Genomic DNA, 20,136 nt, shown 5'->3' with positions numbered 1-20,136 from the left:
TAACCTAACCTAACCTTCGCACTTGTGTATAAAAACGCTCTGTTACACTGTTTCGTTCACAATTACGATAATTGCATGACCTCACAGTTTTCTACCAACTTAGTACAGTACAGAACGCTGTATCTCGCTAAATGACATCATTCTTTAAGGTTTCACGATTCTTGCATGCGCTTTTACGAGAATATCACAAAAAAGAAGTTTCGCACTTGTAACGGTACAAGACGCAGTATCTGGCTAGTTCACGCCGTTTTGTGTGCTTTCACAATATTTCACACATCGCAGTTTCGTACTCGCAACAAAACAACACTATCTCGTTAGATGACGTCGTTTTTGGTGGTTTCATGACGCTACCTAGCCTTAACCAACATTACTCAACCTAACCTAACTTTCGCACTTCAAGCGTTAGAAAACGTTTTATTCGCTACTTTACGATGCTTTCTGCAACATTACGACAGTTTCATGCGTTTCACATTAGATATCGCAGTTTTCCACTTCTAATAAAGAAAAACACTGCATCTCGATATCAGACATTGCTTATTGCGGTTTTATGACGCTTCATAGCTTAACCTACTTTAACCTTCGCACTTGTATCTAAAAACGCTTTGTTACACTGTTTCGTTCATAATTACGATATTTGCATGTCCTCACAAATTTTCACCAACTTAGTACAGCACAGAACGCTGTATCTCGTTAAATGACACCGTTCTCTAAAGTTTCACGATGCTTGCATGCGCTTTCGCGAGAATATCCTAAAATAGCAGTTTCGCACTTGTAACGGTACAAGACGCAGTATCTGGCTAGTTCATGCCGTTTTGTGTGCTTTCACAATATTTCACCTATCGCAGTTTCGTACTCGCAAAAAAAAACAACACTATCTCGTTATATGACGTCGTTTTCGGTTGTTTCACGACACTACCTAGCTTAAACTAACATAACTCAACCTAACCTAAGCTTCGCACTTCTAGCGTTATAAAACGTTTTACTCGATACTTTACAATGCTTTCTGCAACATTACGACGGTTCTATGCGTATTCACATTAGATATGGCAGTTTCCGACTTCTAATGGTGAAAAACACTGCATCTCAATAGCTGACATTGTTTAACGCGGTTTTATGACGCCTAATAACTTAACCTAACCTAACCTTCGCACTTGTACCTAAAAACGCTCTGTTACACTGTTTCGTTCACAATTACGATATTTGCATGACCTCACAGTTTTTCACCAACTTAGTACAGTACAGAACGCTGTATCTCGCTAAATGACATCCTTCTTTAAGGTTTCACGATGCTTGCATGCGCTTTTACGAGAAAATCACAAAATAGCAGTTTCGTACTTGTAACGGTACAAGATGCAGTATCTGGCTAGTTCATGCCGTTGTTTGTGCTTTCACAATATTTCACCTATCGGAGTTTCGTGCTCGCAGAAAAAACACTATCTCGTTATATGACGTCGTTTTCGGTAGTTTCACGACGCTACCTAGCTTAAACTAACATAACTCAACTTAACCTAACCTTCGCACTTCTAGCGTTATAATACGTTTTACTCGATACTTTACAATGCTTTCTGCAACAATACGACGGTTCTATGTGTTTTCACATTAGATATGGCAGTTTCCGGCTTCTAATGGTGAAAAACACTGCATCTAATTAGCTGACTTTGTTTAACGCGGTTTTATGACGCCTAATAACTTAACCTAACCTAACCTTCGCACTTGTATCTAAAAACACTCTGTTACACTGTTTCGTTCACAATTACGATATTTGCATGACCTCACAGTTTTTCACCAACTTAGTGCAGTACAGAACGCTGTATCTCGCTAAATGACATCATTCTTTAAGGTTTCACGATGCTTGCATGCACTTTTACGAGAATATCACAATAAAGAAGTTTCGCACTTGTAACGGTACAAGACGCAGTATCTGGCTTGTTCACGCCGTTTTGTGTGTTTTCACAATATTTCACTTATCGTAGTTTCATACTCGCAACAAAACAACACTATCTCGTTAGATGACGCCGTTTTCGCTAGTTTCACGACGCTACCTAGCTTAGAATAACATAACTCAACCTAACCTAACCTTCACACTTCTAGCGTTAGAAAACGTTTTACTCGCTACTTTACAATGCTTTCTGACATTACGACGGTTTCATGCGTTTTTAGTTCGGATATCGCAGTTTCCGACATATAATGGTGAAACACACTGCATCTCAATAGCTGACATTGTTTATTGCGGTTTTATCACGCTTCATAACTTAACCTAACCTAACCTTCGCACTTGTATATAAAAACGCTCTGTTACACTGTTTCGTTCACAATTACGATATTTGCATGACCTCACAGTTTTCTACCAACTTAGTACAGTACAGAACGCTGTATCTCGCTAAATGACATCATTCTTTAAGGTTTCACGATTCTTGCATGCGCTTTTACGAGAATATCACAAAAAAATTGCCCGCAGCTTCCCTCGGGGGAACACTGAGGAGGATGCGGACCATATAATTGGTTAACGGGGTGTTAAAGTGCGACTTACTTGGGTCGATGGCTAAATTGGTTAACGTGGTTGTGAAATGGGGTGTTAAATTGCGACTTACTTGGGCCGATGGCTAAATTGGTTAACGTGGTTGTAGGAGGGGGTGTTAAATGAGTGAACACGTACACACGTATGCGAAAGGGCGGCGCTGGTCGAAGGGACGTCGATCATTGTGTTTGTGGATTCGTTGGAATTCATTTCACCGCGACCTTGGACGTCGACGCGCCGTACAAACCAACCGACGAGCGGCAACTGAGCGAGCGAGCGCCGACCTTGAGTATATATACAGCACGACGGCGCATGCACTGTCAGCTGTTGAATGTTCTCGAAGCGCGACGCCACATGCGCGTCCACTGGAGAATCAGGAGAATTGTAGATGTCGAACGCGGTGTGTAGAGGAGGAAGGGTGCACAGATGGTGGAGTACTGAAGCGCGCGCGGTGTGTAGAGGAGGAAGGGATGCACAGATGGTGGAAGAGTGGGCGACGGCGCGACGGCGCATGCGCGCGCGTCAGCTGTCGAATGTTCGAGAAGCGGTGCGGACGGCGCGGACGGCGCACTACAAGGCGCGAGTATAAGATGCTCCGCATCTAAAAAGAAGTTTCGCACTTGTAACGGTACAAGACGCAGTATCTGGCTAGTTCACGCCGTTTTGTGTGCTTTCACAAAATTTCACACATCGCAGTTTCGTACTCGCAAGCAAAACAACACTATCTCGTTATATGACGTCGTTTTCGGTAGTTTCACGACGCTACCCAGCATAAACTAACACAACTCAACCTAACCTAACCTCGCACTTCTTGCGTTAGAAAACGTTTTACTCGCTACATTACAATACTTTCGGCAACATTACGACGGTTTCATGCACTTTCACATTAGATATCGCAGTTTCCGACTTCTAATGGTGATAAACACTGCATCTCAATAGCTTACATTGTTTAATGCGGTTTTATCACGCTTCATAACTTAACCTAACCTAACCTTCGCACTTATATCTAAAAACACTCTGTTACACTGTTTCGTTCATAATTACAATATTTGCACGACTTCACAAATTTTCACCAACTTAGTACAGTACAGAACGCTGTATCTCGCTAAATGGCATCGTTCTCTAAAGTTTCACGATGCTTGCATGCGCTTTCACGAGAATATCACAAAATAGCAGTTTCGCACTTGTAACGGTACATGACGCAGTATCTGGCTAGTCCACGCCGTTTTGTGTGCTTTCACAATATTTCACACATCGCAGTTTCGTACTCGCAACAAAACAACATTATCTCGTTAGATGACGTCGTTTTTGGTGGTTTCATGACGCTACCTAGCTTTAACCAACATTACTCAACCTAACCTAACTTTCGCACTTCAAGCGTTAGAAAACGTTTTACTCGCTACTTTACGATGGTTTCTGCAACATTACGACGGTTTCATGCGTTCCACATTAGATATCGCAGTTTTCGACTTTTAATGAAGAAAAACTGCATCTCAATGGCTGACATTAATTAATGCGGTTTTATCCCGCTTCATAGCTTAACCTAACCTAACCTTCGCACTTTTATATAAAACACTCTGTTACACTGTTTTGTTCATAATTACAATATTTGCATGACCTCACAAATTTTCACCAACTTAGTACAGTACAGAACGCTGTATATCGTTAAATGACATCGTTCTCTAAAGTTTCACGATGCTTGCAAGCGCTTTCGCGAGAATATCACAGAATAACAGTTTCGCACTTGTAACGGTACAAGACGCAGTATCTGGCTAGTTCACGCCGTTTTGTTTGCTTTCACATTATTTCACACATCGCAGTTTCATACTCGCAACAAAACAACACTATCTCGTTAGATGACGTCGTTTTTGGTGGTTTCATGGTGCTACCTAGCCTTAACCAACATTACTCAACCTAACCTAACTTTCGCACTTCAAGCGTTAGAAAATGTTTTACTCGCTACTTTACGACGCTTTCTGCAACATTACGACGGTTTCATGCGTTTTCACATTAGATATCGCAGTTTCCGACTTCTAATGGTGAAAAACACTGCATCTCGATGCCTGACAATGTTAAATGCGGTTTTATGACGCTTCATAACTTAACCTAACCTTAGCTTCGCACTTGTATCTCAAAACGCTCTGTTACACTGTTTTTTTCACACTTACGATATTTGTATGACCTCACAGTTTTTCACCAACTAAGTACAGTACAGAACGGTGTATCTCGCTAAATGACATCGTTCTTTAAGGTGTCACGATGCTTGCATGCGCTTTCACGAGAGTATCACAATAATGCAGTGTCGCACTTGTAACGGTACAAGACGCAGTATCTGGCTAGTTCACGCCGTTTTGCGTGCTTTCACAATAATTCACATATCACAGTTTCGTACTCGCAAGAAAACAACACTATCTCGTTAGATGACGCCGTTTTCGGTAGTTTCACGACGCTACCTAGCTTAGAATAACATAACTCAACCTAACCTAACCTTCGCACTTCAAGCGTTAGAAAACGTTTTACTCGCTACTTTACGATGCTTTCTGCAACATTACGACGGTTTCATGCGTTTCACAGTAGATATCGCAGTTTTCGACTTCTAATGAAGAAAAACACTGCATCTCAATGGCTGACATTGTTTAATGCGGTTTTATCACGCTTCATAACTTAAACTAACCTAACCTTCGCACTTTTATATAAAACACTCTGTTACACTGTTTCGTTCATAATTACAATATTTGCATGACCTCACAAATTTTCACCAACTTAGTACAGTACAGAACGCTGCATATCGTTAAATGACGTCGTTCTCTAAAGTTTCACGATGCTTGCAAGCGCTTTCGCGAGAATATCACAAAATAGCAGTTTCGCACTTGTAACAGTACAAGACGCAGTATCTGGCTAGTTCACGCCGTTTTGTGTGCAATATTTCACAATATTTCACACATCGCAGTTTCATACTCGCAACAAAACAACACTATCTCGTTAGATGACGTCGTTTTTGGTGGTTTCATGACGCTACCTAGCCTTAACCAACATTACTCAACCTAACCTAACTTTCGCACTTCAAGCGTTAGAAAACGTTTTACTCGCTACTTTACACTGCTTTCTGCAACATTACGACGGTTTCATGCGTTTCACATTAGGTATCGCAGTTTTCGACTTCTAATGGTGAAAAACACTGCATGTCAATAGCTTACATTGTTTATTGCGGTTTTATGACGCTTCATAAGTTAACCTAACCTTAGCTTCGCACTTGTATCTCAAAACGCTCTGTTACACTGTTTTTTTCACACTTACGATATTTGTATGACCTCACAGTTTTTCACCAACTAAGTACAGTTCAGAACGCTGTATCTCGCTAAATGAGATCGTTCTTTAAGGTTTCACGATGCTTGCATGCGCTTTCACGAGAATATCACAATAAAGCAGTGTCGCACTTGTAACGGTACAAGACGCAGGATCTGGCTAGTTCACGCCGTTTTGTGTGCTTTCACAATAATTCACATATCACAGTTTCGTACTCGCAAGAAAACAACACTATCTCGTTAGATGACGCCGTTTTCGCTAGTTTCACGACGCTACCTAGCTTAGAATAACATAACTCAACTTGACCTAACCTTCACACTTCTAGCGTTAGAAAACGTTTTACTCGCTACTTTACAATGCTTTCTGACATTACGACGGTTTCATGCGTTTTTACTTCGGATATCGCAGTTTCCGACATATAATGGTGAAACACACTGCATCTCAATAGCTGACATTGTTTATTGCGGTTTTATCACGCTTCATAACTTAACCTAACCTAACCTTCGCACTTGTATATAAAAACGCTCTGTTACACTGTTTCGTTCATAATTACGATATTAGCATGTCCTCACAAATTTTCACCAACTTAGTACAGCACAGAACGCTGTATCTCGTTAAATGACACCGTTCTCTAAAGTTTCACAATGCTTGCATGCGCTTTCGCGAGAATATCCTAAAATAGCAGTTTCGCACTTGTAACGGTACAAGACGCAGTACCTGGCTAGTTCATGCCGTTTTGTGTGCTTTCACAATATTTCACCTATCGCAGTTTCGTACTAGCAAAAAAAAACAACACTATCTCGTTATATGACGTCGTTTTCGGTAGTTTCACGACACTACCTAGCTTAAACTAACATAACTCAACCTAACCTAAGCTTCGGACTTCTAGCGTTATAAAACGTTTTACTTGATACTTTACAATGCTTTCTGCAACATTACGACGGTTCTATGCGTATTCACATTAGATATGGCAGTTTCCGACTTCTACTGGTGAAAAACACTGCATCTCAATAGCTGACATTGTTTAACGCGGTTTTATGACGCCTAATAACTTAACCTAACCTTAGCTTCGCACTTGTATCTAAAAACGATCTGTTATACTGTTTCGTTCACAATTACGATATTTGTATGACCTCAAAGTTTTTCACCAACTTAGTACAGTACAGAACGCTGTATCTCGCTAAATGACATCGTTCTTTAAGGTTTCACGATGCTTGCATGCGCTTTCACGACAATATAACAAAAAAGAAGTTTCGCACTTGTAACGGTACAAGACGCAGTATCTGGCTTGTTCACGCCGTTTTGTGTGTTTTCACGATATTTCACCTATCGCAGTTTCGTACTCGCAAGCAAAACAACACTATCTCGTTATATGACGTCTTTTTCGGTAGTTTCACGACGCTACCTAGCATAAACTAACACAACTCAACCTAACCTAACGTTCGCACTTCTACCGTTATAAAACGTTTTACTCGATACTTTACAATGCTTTCTGCAACATTACGACGGTTCTATGCGTTTTCACATTAGATATGGCAGTTTCCGACTTCTAATGGTGAAAAACACTGCATCTCAATAGCTGACATTGTTTAACGCGGTTTTATGACGCCTAATAACTTAACCTAACCTAACCTTCGCACTTGTATCTAAAAGTGCTCTGTTACACTGTTTCGTTCACAATTACGATATTTGCATGACCTCACAGTTTTTCATCAACTAAGTACAGTACAGAACGGTGTATCTCGCTAAATGACATCGTTCTTTAAGGTTTCCTGATGCTTGCATGCGCTTTCACGAGAGTATCACAATAATGCAGTGTCGCACTTGTAACGGTACAAGACGCAGTATCTGGCTAGTTCACGCCGTTTTGCGTGCTTTCACAATAATTCACATATCACAGTTTTGTACTCGCAAGAAAACACTATCTCGTTAGGTGACGTCGTTTTCGGTATTTTCACGACGCTACCTAGCTTAAACTAACATAACTCAACCTAACCTATCCTTCGCACTTCTAGCGTTAGAAAATGTTTTACTCGATACTTTACAATGCTTTCTGCAACATTACGACGGTTCTATGCGTTTTTACAATAGATATGGCAGTTTCCGACTTCTAATGGTGAAAAACACTGCATCTCAATAGCTGACATTGTTTAACGCGGTTTTATGACGCCTAACAACTTGACCTAACCTAACCTTCGCACTTGTATCGAAAAACGCTCTGTTAGACTGTTTTTTCACACTTACGATATTTGTATGACCTCACAGTTTTTCACCAACTAAGTACAGTACAGAACGCTGTATCTCGCTAAATGACATCGTTCTTTAAAGTTTCACGATGCTTGCATACGCTTTCACGAGAATATCACAATAATGCAGTGTCGCACTTGTAATAGTACAAGACGCAGTATCTAGCTAGTTCACGCCGTTTTGTGTGCTTTCACAATAATTCACATATCACAGTTTCGTACTCGCAAGAAAACAACACTATCTCGTTAGGTGACGTCATTTTCGGTATTTTCACGACGCTACCTAGCTTAAACTAACATAACTCAACCTAACCTAACCTTCGCACTTCTAGCGTTAGAAAATGTTTTACTCGCTACATTACAATGCTTTCTGCAACACTACGACGGTTTCATGCGTTTTTACTTTAGATATCGCAGTTTCCGACATAAAAGGGTGAAAAACACTGCATCTCAATAGCTGACATTGTTTTATGCAGTTTTATGACGCTTCATAACCTAACATAACCTAACCTTCGCACTTGTATCTAAAACGCTCTGTTACACTGTTTCGTTCTCAATTACGATTTTTGTATGACCTCAAAGTTTTTCACCAACTTAGTACAGTACAGAACGCTGTATCTCGCTAAATGACATCGTTCTCTAAAGTTTCACGATGCTTGCATGCGCTTTCGCGAGAATATCACAAAATAGCAGTTTCGCACTTGTAACGGTACAAGATGCAGTATCTGGGTAGTTCATGCCGTTTTGTGTGCTTTCACAATATTTAACCTATCGCAGTTTTGTGCTCGCAAAAAAAAACACTATCTCGTTATATGACGTCGTTCTCGGTGGTTTCACGACGCTACCTAGCTTAAACTAACATAACTCAACCTAACCTAACGTTCGCACTTCTAGCGTTATAAAACGTTTTACTCGATACTTTGCAATGCTTTCTGCAACATTACGACGGTTCTATGCGTTTTCACATTAGATATGGCAGTTTGCGACTTCTAATGGTGAAAAACACTGCATCTCAATAGCTGACATTGTTTAACGCGGTTTTATGACGCCTAATAACTTAACCCAACCTAACCTTCGCACTTGTATCTAAAAATGCTCTGTTACACTGTTTCGTTCACAATTACGATATTTGCATGACCTCACAGTTTTTCACCAACTAAGTACAGTACAGAACGCTGTATCTCGTTAAATCACATCGTTCTCTAAAGTTTCACGATGCTTGCATGCGCTTTTACGAGAATATCACAATAAAGAAGTTTCGCACTTGTAACGGTACAAGACGCAGTATCTGGCTAGTTCACGCCGTTTTGGGTGTTTTCACGATATTTCACATATCGCAGTTTCGTACTCGCAACAAAACAACACTATCTCGTTAGATGACGTCGTTTTCGGTAGTTTCATGACGCTACCTAGCTTAGAATAACATAACTCAACCTAACCTAACCTTCACACTTCTAGCGTTAGAAAATGTTTTACTCGATACTTTACAATGCTTTCTGCAACATTACGACGGTTTCATGTGTTTTTACTTTAGATATCGCAGTTTCCGACATATCAGGGTGAAAAACGCTGCATCTCAACAGCTGACATTGTTTTATGCAGTTTTATGACGCTTCATAACCTAACATAACCTAACATTCGCACTTGTACCTAAAAACGATCTGTTACACTGTTTCGTTCACAATTACGATATTTGTATGACCTCAAAGTTTTTCACCAACTCAGTACAGTACAGAACGCTGTATCTCGCTAAATGACATCGTTCTCTAAAGTTTCACGATGCTTGCATGCGCTTTCACGAGAATATCCCAAAATAGCAGTTTCGCACTTGTAACGGTACAAGACGCAGTATCTGGCTAGTTCACGCCGTTTTGTGTGCTTTCACAATATTTCACACATCGAAGTTTCGTACTCGCAACAAAACCCTATCTCGTTAGGTGACGTCGTTTTCGGTATTTTCACGACGCTACCTAGCTTAAACTAACATAACTCAACCTAACCTATCCTTCGCACTTCTAGCGTTAGAAAATGTTTTACTCGATACTTTACAATGCTTTCTGCAACATTACGACGGTTTCATGTGTTTTTACTTTCGATATCGCAGTTTCCGACATATCAGGGTGAAAAACACTGCATCTCAATAGCTGACATTGCTTTATGCAGTTTTATGACGCTTCATAACCTAACATAACCTAACATTCGCACTTGTACCTAAAAACAATCTGTTACACTGTTTCGTTCACAATTACGATATTTGTATGACCTAAAAGTTTTTCACCATTTTAGTACTGTACAGAACGCTGTATCTCGCTAAATGACATCGTTCTTTAAGGTTTCACGATGCTTGCATGCGCTTTCACGACAATATAACAAAAAAAGCAGTTTCGCACTTGTAACGGTACAAGACGCAGAATCAGGCTAGCTCATGCCGTTTTGAGGGCTTTCACAATATTTGGCCTGTCGCAGTTTCGTACTCGATACAAAACAACACTATCTCGTTAGATGACGTCGTTTTCGGTGGTTTCACGACGATACCTAGCCTTAACCAACATTACTCAACCTAACCTAACTTTCGCACTTCAAGCGTTAGAAAACGTTTTACTCGCTACTTTACGATGCCTTCTGCAACATTACGACGGTTTCATGCGTTTCACATTAGATATCGCAGTTTTCGACTTCTAATGGTGAAAAACACTGCATCTCAATAGCTGACATTGTTTAACGCGGTTTTATGACGCCTAATAACTTAACCTAACCTAACCTTCGCACTTGTCTCTAAAAACGCTCTGTTACGCTGTTTCGTTCACAATTACGATAGTTGCATGACCTCACAGTTTTTCACCAACTTAGTACAGTACAGAACGCTGTATCTCGCTAAATAACATCGTTCTCAAAAGTTTCACGATGCTTGCATGCGCTTTCACAAGAATATCACAAAATAGCAGTTTCGCACTTGTAACGGTACAAGACGCATTATCTGGCTAGTTCACGCTGTTTTGTGTGCTTTCACAATATTTCACACATCGCAGTTTCGTACTCGCAACAAAACAACACTATCTCGTTAGGTGACGTCGTTTTCGGTATTTTCACGACGCTACCTAGCTTAAACTAACATAACTCAACCTAACCTAACCTTCGCACTTCTAGCGTTAGAAAACGTTTTACTCGCTACATTACAATGCTTTCTGCAACACTACGACGGTTTCATGCGTTTTTACTTTAGATATCGCAGTTTCCGACATAAAAGGGTGAAAAACACTGCATCTCAATAGCTGACATTGTTTTATGCAGTTTTATGACGCTTCATAACCTAACATATCCTAACCTTCGCACTTGTATCTAAAAACGCTCTGTTACACTGTTTCATTCACAATTACAATATTTGCATGACCTCACAGTTTTTCACCAACTAAGTACAGTACAGAACGCTGTATCTCGCTAAATGACATCGTTCTCTAAAGTTTCACGATGCTTGCATGCGCTTTCACGAGAATATCCCAAAATAGCAGTTTCGCACTTGTAACGGTACAAGACGCAGTATCTGGCTAGTTCACGCCGTTTTGTGTGCTTTCACAATAATTCACATATCACAGTTTCGTACTCGCAACAAAACAACACTATTTCGTTAGATGACGCCGTTTTCGGTAGTTTCACGACGCTACCTAGCTTAGAATAACATAACTCAACCTAACCTAACCTTCGCACTTCTAGCGTTAGAAAATGTTTTACTCGATACTTTACAATGCTTTCTGCAACATTATGACGGTTTCATGCGTTTATACTTTAGATATCGCAGTTTGCGACATATCAGGGTGAAAAACACTGCATCTCTATAGCTGACATTGTTTTATGCAGTTTTATGACGCTTCATAACCTAACATAACCTAACATTCGCACTTGTACCTAAAAACGATCTGTTACACTGTTTCGTTCACAATTACGATATTTGTATGACCTCAAAGTTTTTCACCAACTTAGTACAGTACAGAACGCTGTATCTCGCTAAATGACATCGTTCTTTAAGGTTTCACGATGCTTGCATGCGCTTTCACGACAATATAACGAAATAGCACTTTCGCACTTGTAACAGTACAAGACGCAGAATCAGGCTAGCTCATTCCGTTTTGTGTGCTTTCACAATATTTCGCCTGTCGCAGTTTCGTATTCGATACAAAACAACACTATCTCGTTAGATGACGTCGTTTTTGGTAATTTCATGACGCTACCTAGCCTTAACCAACATTACTCAACCTAACCTAACTTTCGCACTTCAAGCGTTAGAAAACGTTTTACTCGCTACTTTACGATGCTTTCTGCAACATTACGACGGTTTCATGCGTTTCACATTAGATATCGCAGTTTTCGACTTCTAATGAAGAAAAACACTGCATCTCAATATCAGACATTGCTTAATACGGTTTTATGACGCTTCATAACTTAACCTACTTCAACCTTCGCAGTTGTATCTAAAAACGCTTTGTTACACTGTTTCGTTCATAATTACAATATTTGCATGTCCTCACAAATTTTCACCAACTTAGTTCAGTACAGAACGCTGTATCTCGTTAAATCACATCGTTCTCTAAAGTTTCACGATGCTTGCATGCGCTTTCGCGAGAATATCACTAAATAGCAGTTTCGCACTTGTAACGGTACAAGACGCAGTATCTGGCTAGTTCATGCCGTTTTGTGTGCTTTCACAATATTTCACCTATCGGAGTTTCGTACTCGCAAAAAAAAAACAACACTATCATGTTATATGACGTCGTTTTCGGTAGTTTCACGACACTACCTCGCTTAAACTAACATAACTCAACCTAACCTAACCTTCGCACTTCTAGCGTTATAAAACGTTTTACTCGATACTTTACAATGCTTTCTGCAACATTACGACGGTTCTATGCGTTTTCACAATAGATATGGCAGTTTGCGACTTCTAATGGTGAAAAACACTGCATCTCAATAGCTGACATTGTTTAACGCGGTTTTATGACGCCTAACGACTTAACCTAACCTAACCTTCGCACTTGTATCTAAAAACTCTCTGTTAGACTGTTTCGTTCACAATTACGATATTTGCATGACCTCACAGTTTTTCACCAACTTAGTACAGTACAGAACGCTGTATCTCGCTAAATGACATCCTTCTTTAAGGTTTCACGATGCTTGCATGCGCTTTTACGAGAATATCACAATAAAGAAGTTTCGCACTTGTAACGGTACAAGACGCAGTATCTGGCTAGTTCACGCCGTTTTGTGTGTTTTCACGATATTTCACATATCGCAGTTTCGTACTCGCAACAAAACAACAATATCTCGTTAGATGACGTCGTTTTCGGTAGTTTCATGACGCTACCTAGCTTAAACTAACACAACTCAACCTAACCTAACTTTCGCACTTCTAGCGTTAGAAAACGTTTTACTCGCTACTTTACACTGCTTTCTGCAACAATATGACGGTTTCATGCGTTTTCACATTAGATATCGCAGTTTCCGACTTCTAATGGTGAAAAACACTGCATATCCATGGCTGATATTGTTTAATGCGGTTTTATGACGCTTCATAACTTGACCTAACCTTAGCTTCGCACTTGTATCTCGAAACGCTCTGTTACACTGTTTTTTCACACTTACGAAATTTGTATGACCTCACAGTTTTTCACCAACTAAGTACAGTACAGAACGCTGTATCTCGCTAAATGACATCGTTCTCTAAAGTTTCACGATGCTTGCATGCGCTTTCACGAGAATATCACAAAATAGCAGTTTCGCACTTGTAACGGTACAAGACGCAGTATCTGGCTAGTTCACGCCGTTTTGTGTGCTTTCACAATATTTCACACATCGAAGTTTCGTACTCGCAACAAAACAACACTATCTCGTAAGGTGACCTCGTTTTCGGTATTTTCACGACGCTACCTAGCTTAAACTAACATAACTCAACCTAACCTATCCTTCGCAGTTGTAGCGTTAGAAAACGTTTTACTCGCTACTTTAATATGCTTTCTGCCACATTAGGACGGTTTCATGCGTTTTTACTTTAAATATCACAGTTTCCGACATATCAGGGTGAAAAACACTGCATCTCAATAGCTGACATTGTTTTATGCAGTTTTATGACGCTTCATAACCTAACATATCCTAACATTCGCACTTGTACCTAAAAACGATCTGTTACACTGTTTCGTTCACAATTACGATATTTGTATGACCTCAAAGTTTTTCACCAACTTAGTACAGTACAGAACGCTGTATCTCGCTAAATGACATCGGTCTCTAAAGTTTCACGATGCTTGCATGCGCTTTCACGACAATATAACAAAATAGCAGTTTCGCACTTGTAACAGTACAAGACGCAGAATCAGGCTAGCTCATGCCGTTTTGTGTGCTTTCACAATATTTCGCCTGTCGCAGTTTCGTACTCCATACAAAACAACACTATCTCGTTAGATGACGTCGTTTTTGGTAATTTCACGACGCTACCTAGCCTTAACCAACAAAACTCAACCTAACCTAACCTTCGCACTTCTAGCGTTAGAAAACGTTTCTCTCGCTACTCTACAATGCTTTCTGCATCAATACGACGGTTTCATGCGTTTTCACAATAGATATCGCAGTTTCCGACTTCTAATAGTGAAAAACACTGCATCTCAATAGCTGACATTGTTTAATGCGGTTTTATGACGCTTCATAACTTAACCTAACCTAACCTTCGCACTTGTATCTAAAAACGCTCTGTTACACTGTTTCGTTCACAATTACGATATTTGCAAGACCTAACAGTTTTTCACCAACTCAGTACAGTACAGAACGCTGTATCTCGCTAAATGACATCATTCTTTAAGGTTTCACGATGCTTGCATGCGCTTTTACGAGAATATCACAATAAAGAAGTTTCGCACTTGTAACGGTACAAGACGCAGTATCTGGCTAGTTCACGCCGTTTTGTGTGTTTTCACGATATTTCACATATCGAAGTTTCGTACTCGCAACAAAAGAACACTATCTCGTTAGATGACGTCGTTTTCGGTAGTTTCACGACGCCACCTAGCATAAACTAACACAACTCAACACAAGACGCAGTATCTGGCTAGTTCATGCCGTTTTGTGTGCTTTCACAATATTTCACCTATCGCAGTTTCGTACTCGCAGAAAAAAAAACAACACTATCTCGTTATATGACGTCGTTTTCGGTGGTTTCACGACGCTAAATAGCTTAAACTAACATAACTCATCCTAACCTAACCTTCGCACTTCTAGCGTTATAAAACGTTTTACTCGATACTTTACAATGCTTTCTGCAACATTACGACGGTTCTATGCGTTTTCACATTAGATATGGCAGTTTCCGACTTTTAATGGTGAAAAACACTGCATGTCAATAGCTGACATTGTTTAACGCGGTTTTATGACGCCTAATAACTTAACCTAATCTAACCTTCGTACTTGTATCTAAAAACGCTCTGTTACGCTGTTTCGTTCACAATTACGATATTTGCATGACCTCACAGTTTTTCACCAACTTAGTACAGTACAGAACGCTGTATCTCGCTAAATGACATCGTTCTCTAAAGTTGCACGATGCTTGCATGCGCTTTCACGTGAATATCACAAAATAGCAGTTTCGCACTTGTAACGGTACAAGACGCAGTATCTGGCTAGTTCACACCGTTTTGTGTGCTTTCACAATATTTCACACATCGCAGTTTCGTACTCGCAACAAAACAACACTATCTCGTTAGGTGACGTCATTTTCGGTATTTTCACGACGTTACCCAGCTTAAACTACCATAACTCATCCTAACCTAACCTTCGCATTTCTAGCGTTAGAAAACGTTTCTCTCGCAACTCTACAATGCTTTCTGCATCAATACGACGGTTTCATGCGTTTTCACATTAGATATCGCAGTTTCCGACTTCTAATGGTGAAAAACTTTGCATCTCAATACCTGACATTGTTTAATGCGGTTTTATGACGCTTCATAACTTAACCTAACCTAACCTTCGCACTTGTATCTAAAATGCTCTGTTACACTGTTTCGTTCACAATTACGATATTTGTATGACCTCAAAGTTTTCACCAACTTAGTACAGTACAGAACGCTGTATCTCGCTAAATGACATCGTTCTTTAAGGTTTCACGATGCTTGCATGCGCTTTCACGACAATATAACAATAAAGAAGTTTTGCACTTGTAACGGTACGAGACGCAGTATCTGGCTAGTTCACGCCATTTCGTGTGTTTTCACGTTATTTCACATATCGAAGTTTCGCACTCGCAACAAAACAACACTATCTCGTTAGATGACGTCGTTTTCGGTAGTTTCACGACGCTACCTAGCATAAACTAACACAACTAAACCCAAGACGCAGTATCTGGCTAGTTCTTGCCGTTTTGTGTGCTTTCACAATATTTCACCTATCGCAGTTTCGTACTCGCAAAAAAAACTAACACTATCTCGTTATATGACGTCGTTTTCGGTAGTTTCACGGCGCTACCTAGCTTAAACTAACATAACTCAACCTCACCTAACCTTCGCACTTCTAGCGTTATAAAACGTTTTACTCGATACTTTACAATGCTTTCTGCAACATTACGACGGTTTCATGCATTTTCACATTAGATAACGCAGTTTTCGACTTCTAATGGTGAAAAACACTGCATCTCAATAGGTGACATTGTTTAATGCGGTTTTATCACGCTTCATAACTAAACTTAACCTAACATTCGCACTTGTATATAAAACACTCTGTTACACTGTTTTGTTCCTAATTACGATATTTGCATGACCTCACAAATTTTCGCCAACTTAGTACAGTACAGAACGCTGTATCTCGTTAAATGACATCGTTCTCTAATGTTTCACGATGCTTGCATGCGCTTTCATGAGAATATCACAAAATAGCAGTTTCGCACTTGTAACGGTACAAGACGCAGTATCTGGCTACATTACAATGCTTTCTGCAACATTACGATGGTTTCACGCGTTTTCAGATTAGATATTGGCGTTTCCGACTTCTAATGGTGAAAAACACTGCATCTCAATAGCTGACATTGTTTAATGCGGTTTTATGACGCTTCATTACTTAACCTAACCTTAGCTTCGCACTTGTATTTCAAAAAGCTCTGTTACACTGTTTTTTTTACACTTACAATATTTGTATGACCTCACAGTTTTTCACCAACTAAGTATAGTACAGAACGCTGTATCTCGCTAAATGACATCGTTCTTTAAGGTTTCTCGATGATTGCATGCGCTTTCACGAGAATATCACAATAAAGCAGTGTCGCACTTGTAACGGTACAAGACGCAGTATCTGGCTAGTTCACGCCGTTTCGTGTGCTTTCACAATAATTCACATATCACAGTTTCGTACTCGACCCAAAACAACACTATCTGGTTAGATGACGCCGTTTTCGGTAGTTTCACGACGCTACCTAGCTTAGAATAACATAACTCAACCTAACCTAACCTTCGCACTTCTAGCGTTAGAAAACGTTTTACTCGCTACTTTGCAATGCTTTCTGCAACATTACGACGGTTTCATGCACTTTATCATTAGATAACGCAGTTTTCGACTTCTAATGGTGAAAAACACTGCATCTCAATAGGTGACATTGTTTAATGCGGTTTTATTACGCTTCATAACTTAACCTAACGTAACCTTCGCACTTGTATATAAAACACTCTGTTACACTGTTTCGTTCCTAATTACGATATTTGCATGACCTCACAAATTTTCGCCAACTTAGTACAGTACAGAACGCTGTATCTCGTTAAATGACATCGTTCTCTAAAGTTTCGCGATGATTGTATGCGCTTTCGCGAGAATATCACAAAATAGCAGTTTCGCACTTGTAACGGTACCAGACGCAGTATCTGTCTAGTTCATGCCGTTTTGTGTGCTTTCACCATATTTCACCTATCGCAGTTTTGTACACGCTAAAAAAAACAACACTATCTCGTTATATGACGTCGTTTTCGGTAGTTTCACGAGGCTACCTAGCTTAAACTAACATAACTCAACCTAACCTAACCTTCGCACTTCTAGCGTTAGAAAAACTTTTACTCGCCACTTTACAATGTTTTCTGCAACATTACGACGATTTCATGCGTTTTTACATTAGATATCGCAGTTTTCGACTTCTAATGGTGAAAAACACTGCCTCTCAATGGCTTACATTGTTTAATGCGGTTTTATCACGCTTCATAACTTAACCTAACCTAACCTTCGCACTTGTATCTAAAAATGCTCTGTTACACTGTTTCGTTCACAATTACGATATTTGTATGACCTCACAGTTTTTCACCAACTAAGTATAGTACAGAACGCTGTATCTCGCTAAATGACATCGTTCTTTAAGGTTTCACGATGATTGCATGCGCTTTCACGAAAATATCACAATAAAGCAGTGTCGCACTTGTAACGGTACAAGACGCAGTATCTGGCTAGTTCACGCCGTTTTGTGTGCTTTCACAATAATTCACATATCACAGTTTCGCACTCGACATAAAACAACACTATCTCGTTAGATGACGCCGTTTTCGGTAGTTTCACGACGCTACCTAGCTTAGAATAACATAACTCAACCTAACCTAACCTTCGCACTTCTAGCGTTAGAAAAGGTTTTACTCGCTACTTTGCAATGCTTTCTGCAACATTACGACGGTTTCATGCACTTTATCATTAGATAACGCAGCTTTCGACTTCTAATGGTGAAAAACACTGCATCTCAATAGGTGACATTGTTTAATGTGGTTTTATCACGCTTCATAACTTAACCTAACCTAACCTTCAAACTTGTATCTAAAAACGCTCTGTTACACTGTTTCGTTAACAATTACGATATTTCCATGATCTCACAGTTTTTCACCAACTCAGTACAGTACAGAACGCTTTATCTCGCTAAATGACATCGTTCTTTACGGTTTCATGATGCTTGCATGCGCTTTCACGACAATATAACAAAATAGCAGTTTAGCACTTGTAACGGTACAAGACGCAGAATCAGGCTAGCTCATGCCGTTTTGTGTGCTTTCACAATATTTCGCCTGTCGCAGTTTCGTACACGATACAAAACAACACTACCTCGTTAGATGACGTCGTTTTCGGTAGTTTCACGAGGCTACCTAGCTTAAACTAACATAACTCAACCTCAAAATAACCTTCGCACTTGTAGCGTTTTAAAACGTTTTACTCGATACTTTACAATGCTTTCTGCAACATTACGACGGTTCTATGCGTTTTCACATTAGATATGACAGTTTCCGACTTCTAATGGTGAAAAACACTGCATCTCAATAGCTGACATTGTTTAACGCGGTTTTGTGACGCCTAATAACTTAACCTGACCTAACCTTCGCACTTGTATCTAAAAACGCTCTGTTACAATGTTTCGTTCATATTTACGATATTTGCATGTCCTCACAAATTTTCACCAACTTAGTACTGTACAGAGCGCTGTATCTCGTTAAATGACATCGTTCTCTAAAGTTTCACGATGCTTGCATGCGCTTTCACGAGAATATCACAAAATAGCAGTTTCGCACTTGTAACGGTACAAGACGCAGTATCTGGCTAGTTCATGCCGTTTTGTGTGCTTTCGCAGTATTTCACCTATCGCAGTTTCGTACTCGCAAAAAAACAATATTATCTCATTATATGACGTCATTTTCGGTAGTTTCACGACGTTACCTAGCTTAAACTAACATAACTCAACCTAACCTAACCTTCGCACTTCTAGCATTAGAAAAAGTTTTACTCGCCACTTTACAATGCTTTCTGAAACATTACGACGGTTTCATGCGTTTTCACCTTAGATATCGCAGTTTTCGACTTCTAATGGTGAAAAACACTGCCTCTCAATGGCTGACATTGTTTAATGCGGTTTTATCACGCTTCATAACTTAACCTAACCTAACCTTCGCACTTGTATCTAAAAATGCTCTGTTACACTGTTTCGTTCACAATTACGATATTTGTATGACCTCAAAGTTTTTCACCAACTTAGTACAGTACAGAACGCTGTATCTCGCTAAATGACATCGTTCTTTAAGGTTTCAC

Source organism: Rhipicephalus microplus, chromosome 2 (genome assembly GCF_043290135.1).
Source record: "Rhipicephalus microplus isolate Deutch F79 chromosome 2, USDA_Rmic, whole genome shotgun sequence".
Classification (NCBI taxonomy): Eukaryota; Metazoa; Arthropoda; class Arachnida; order Ixodida; family Ixodidae; genus Rhipicephalus; species Rhipicephalus microplus.
The sequence above is the reverse complement of the archived record's forward strand: the minus strand, read 5'-3'. Positions refer to the sequence as shown.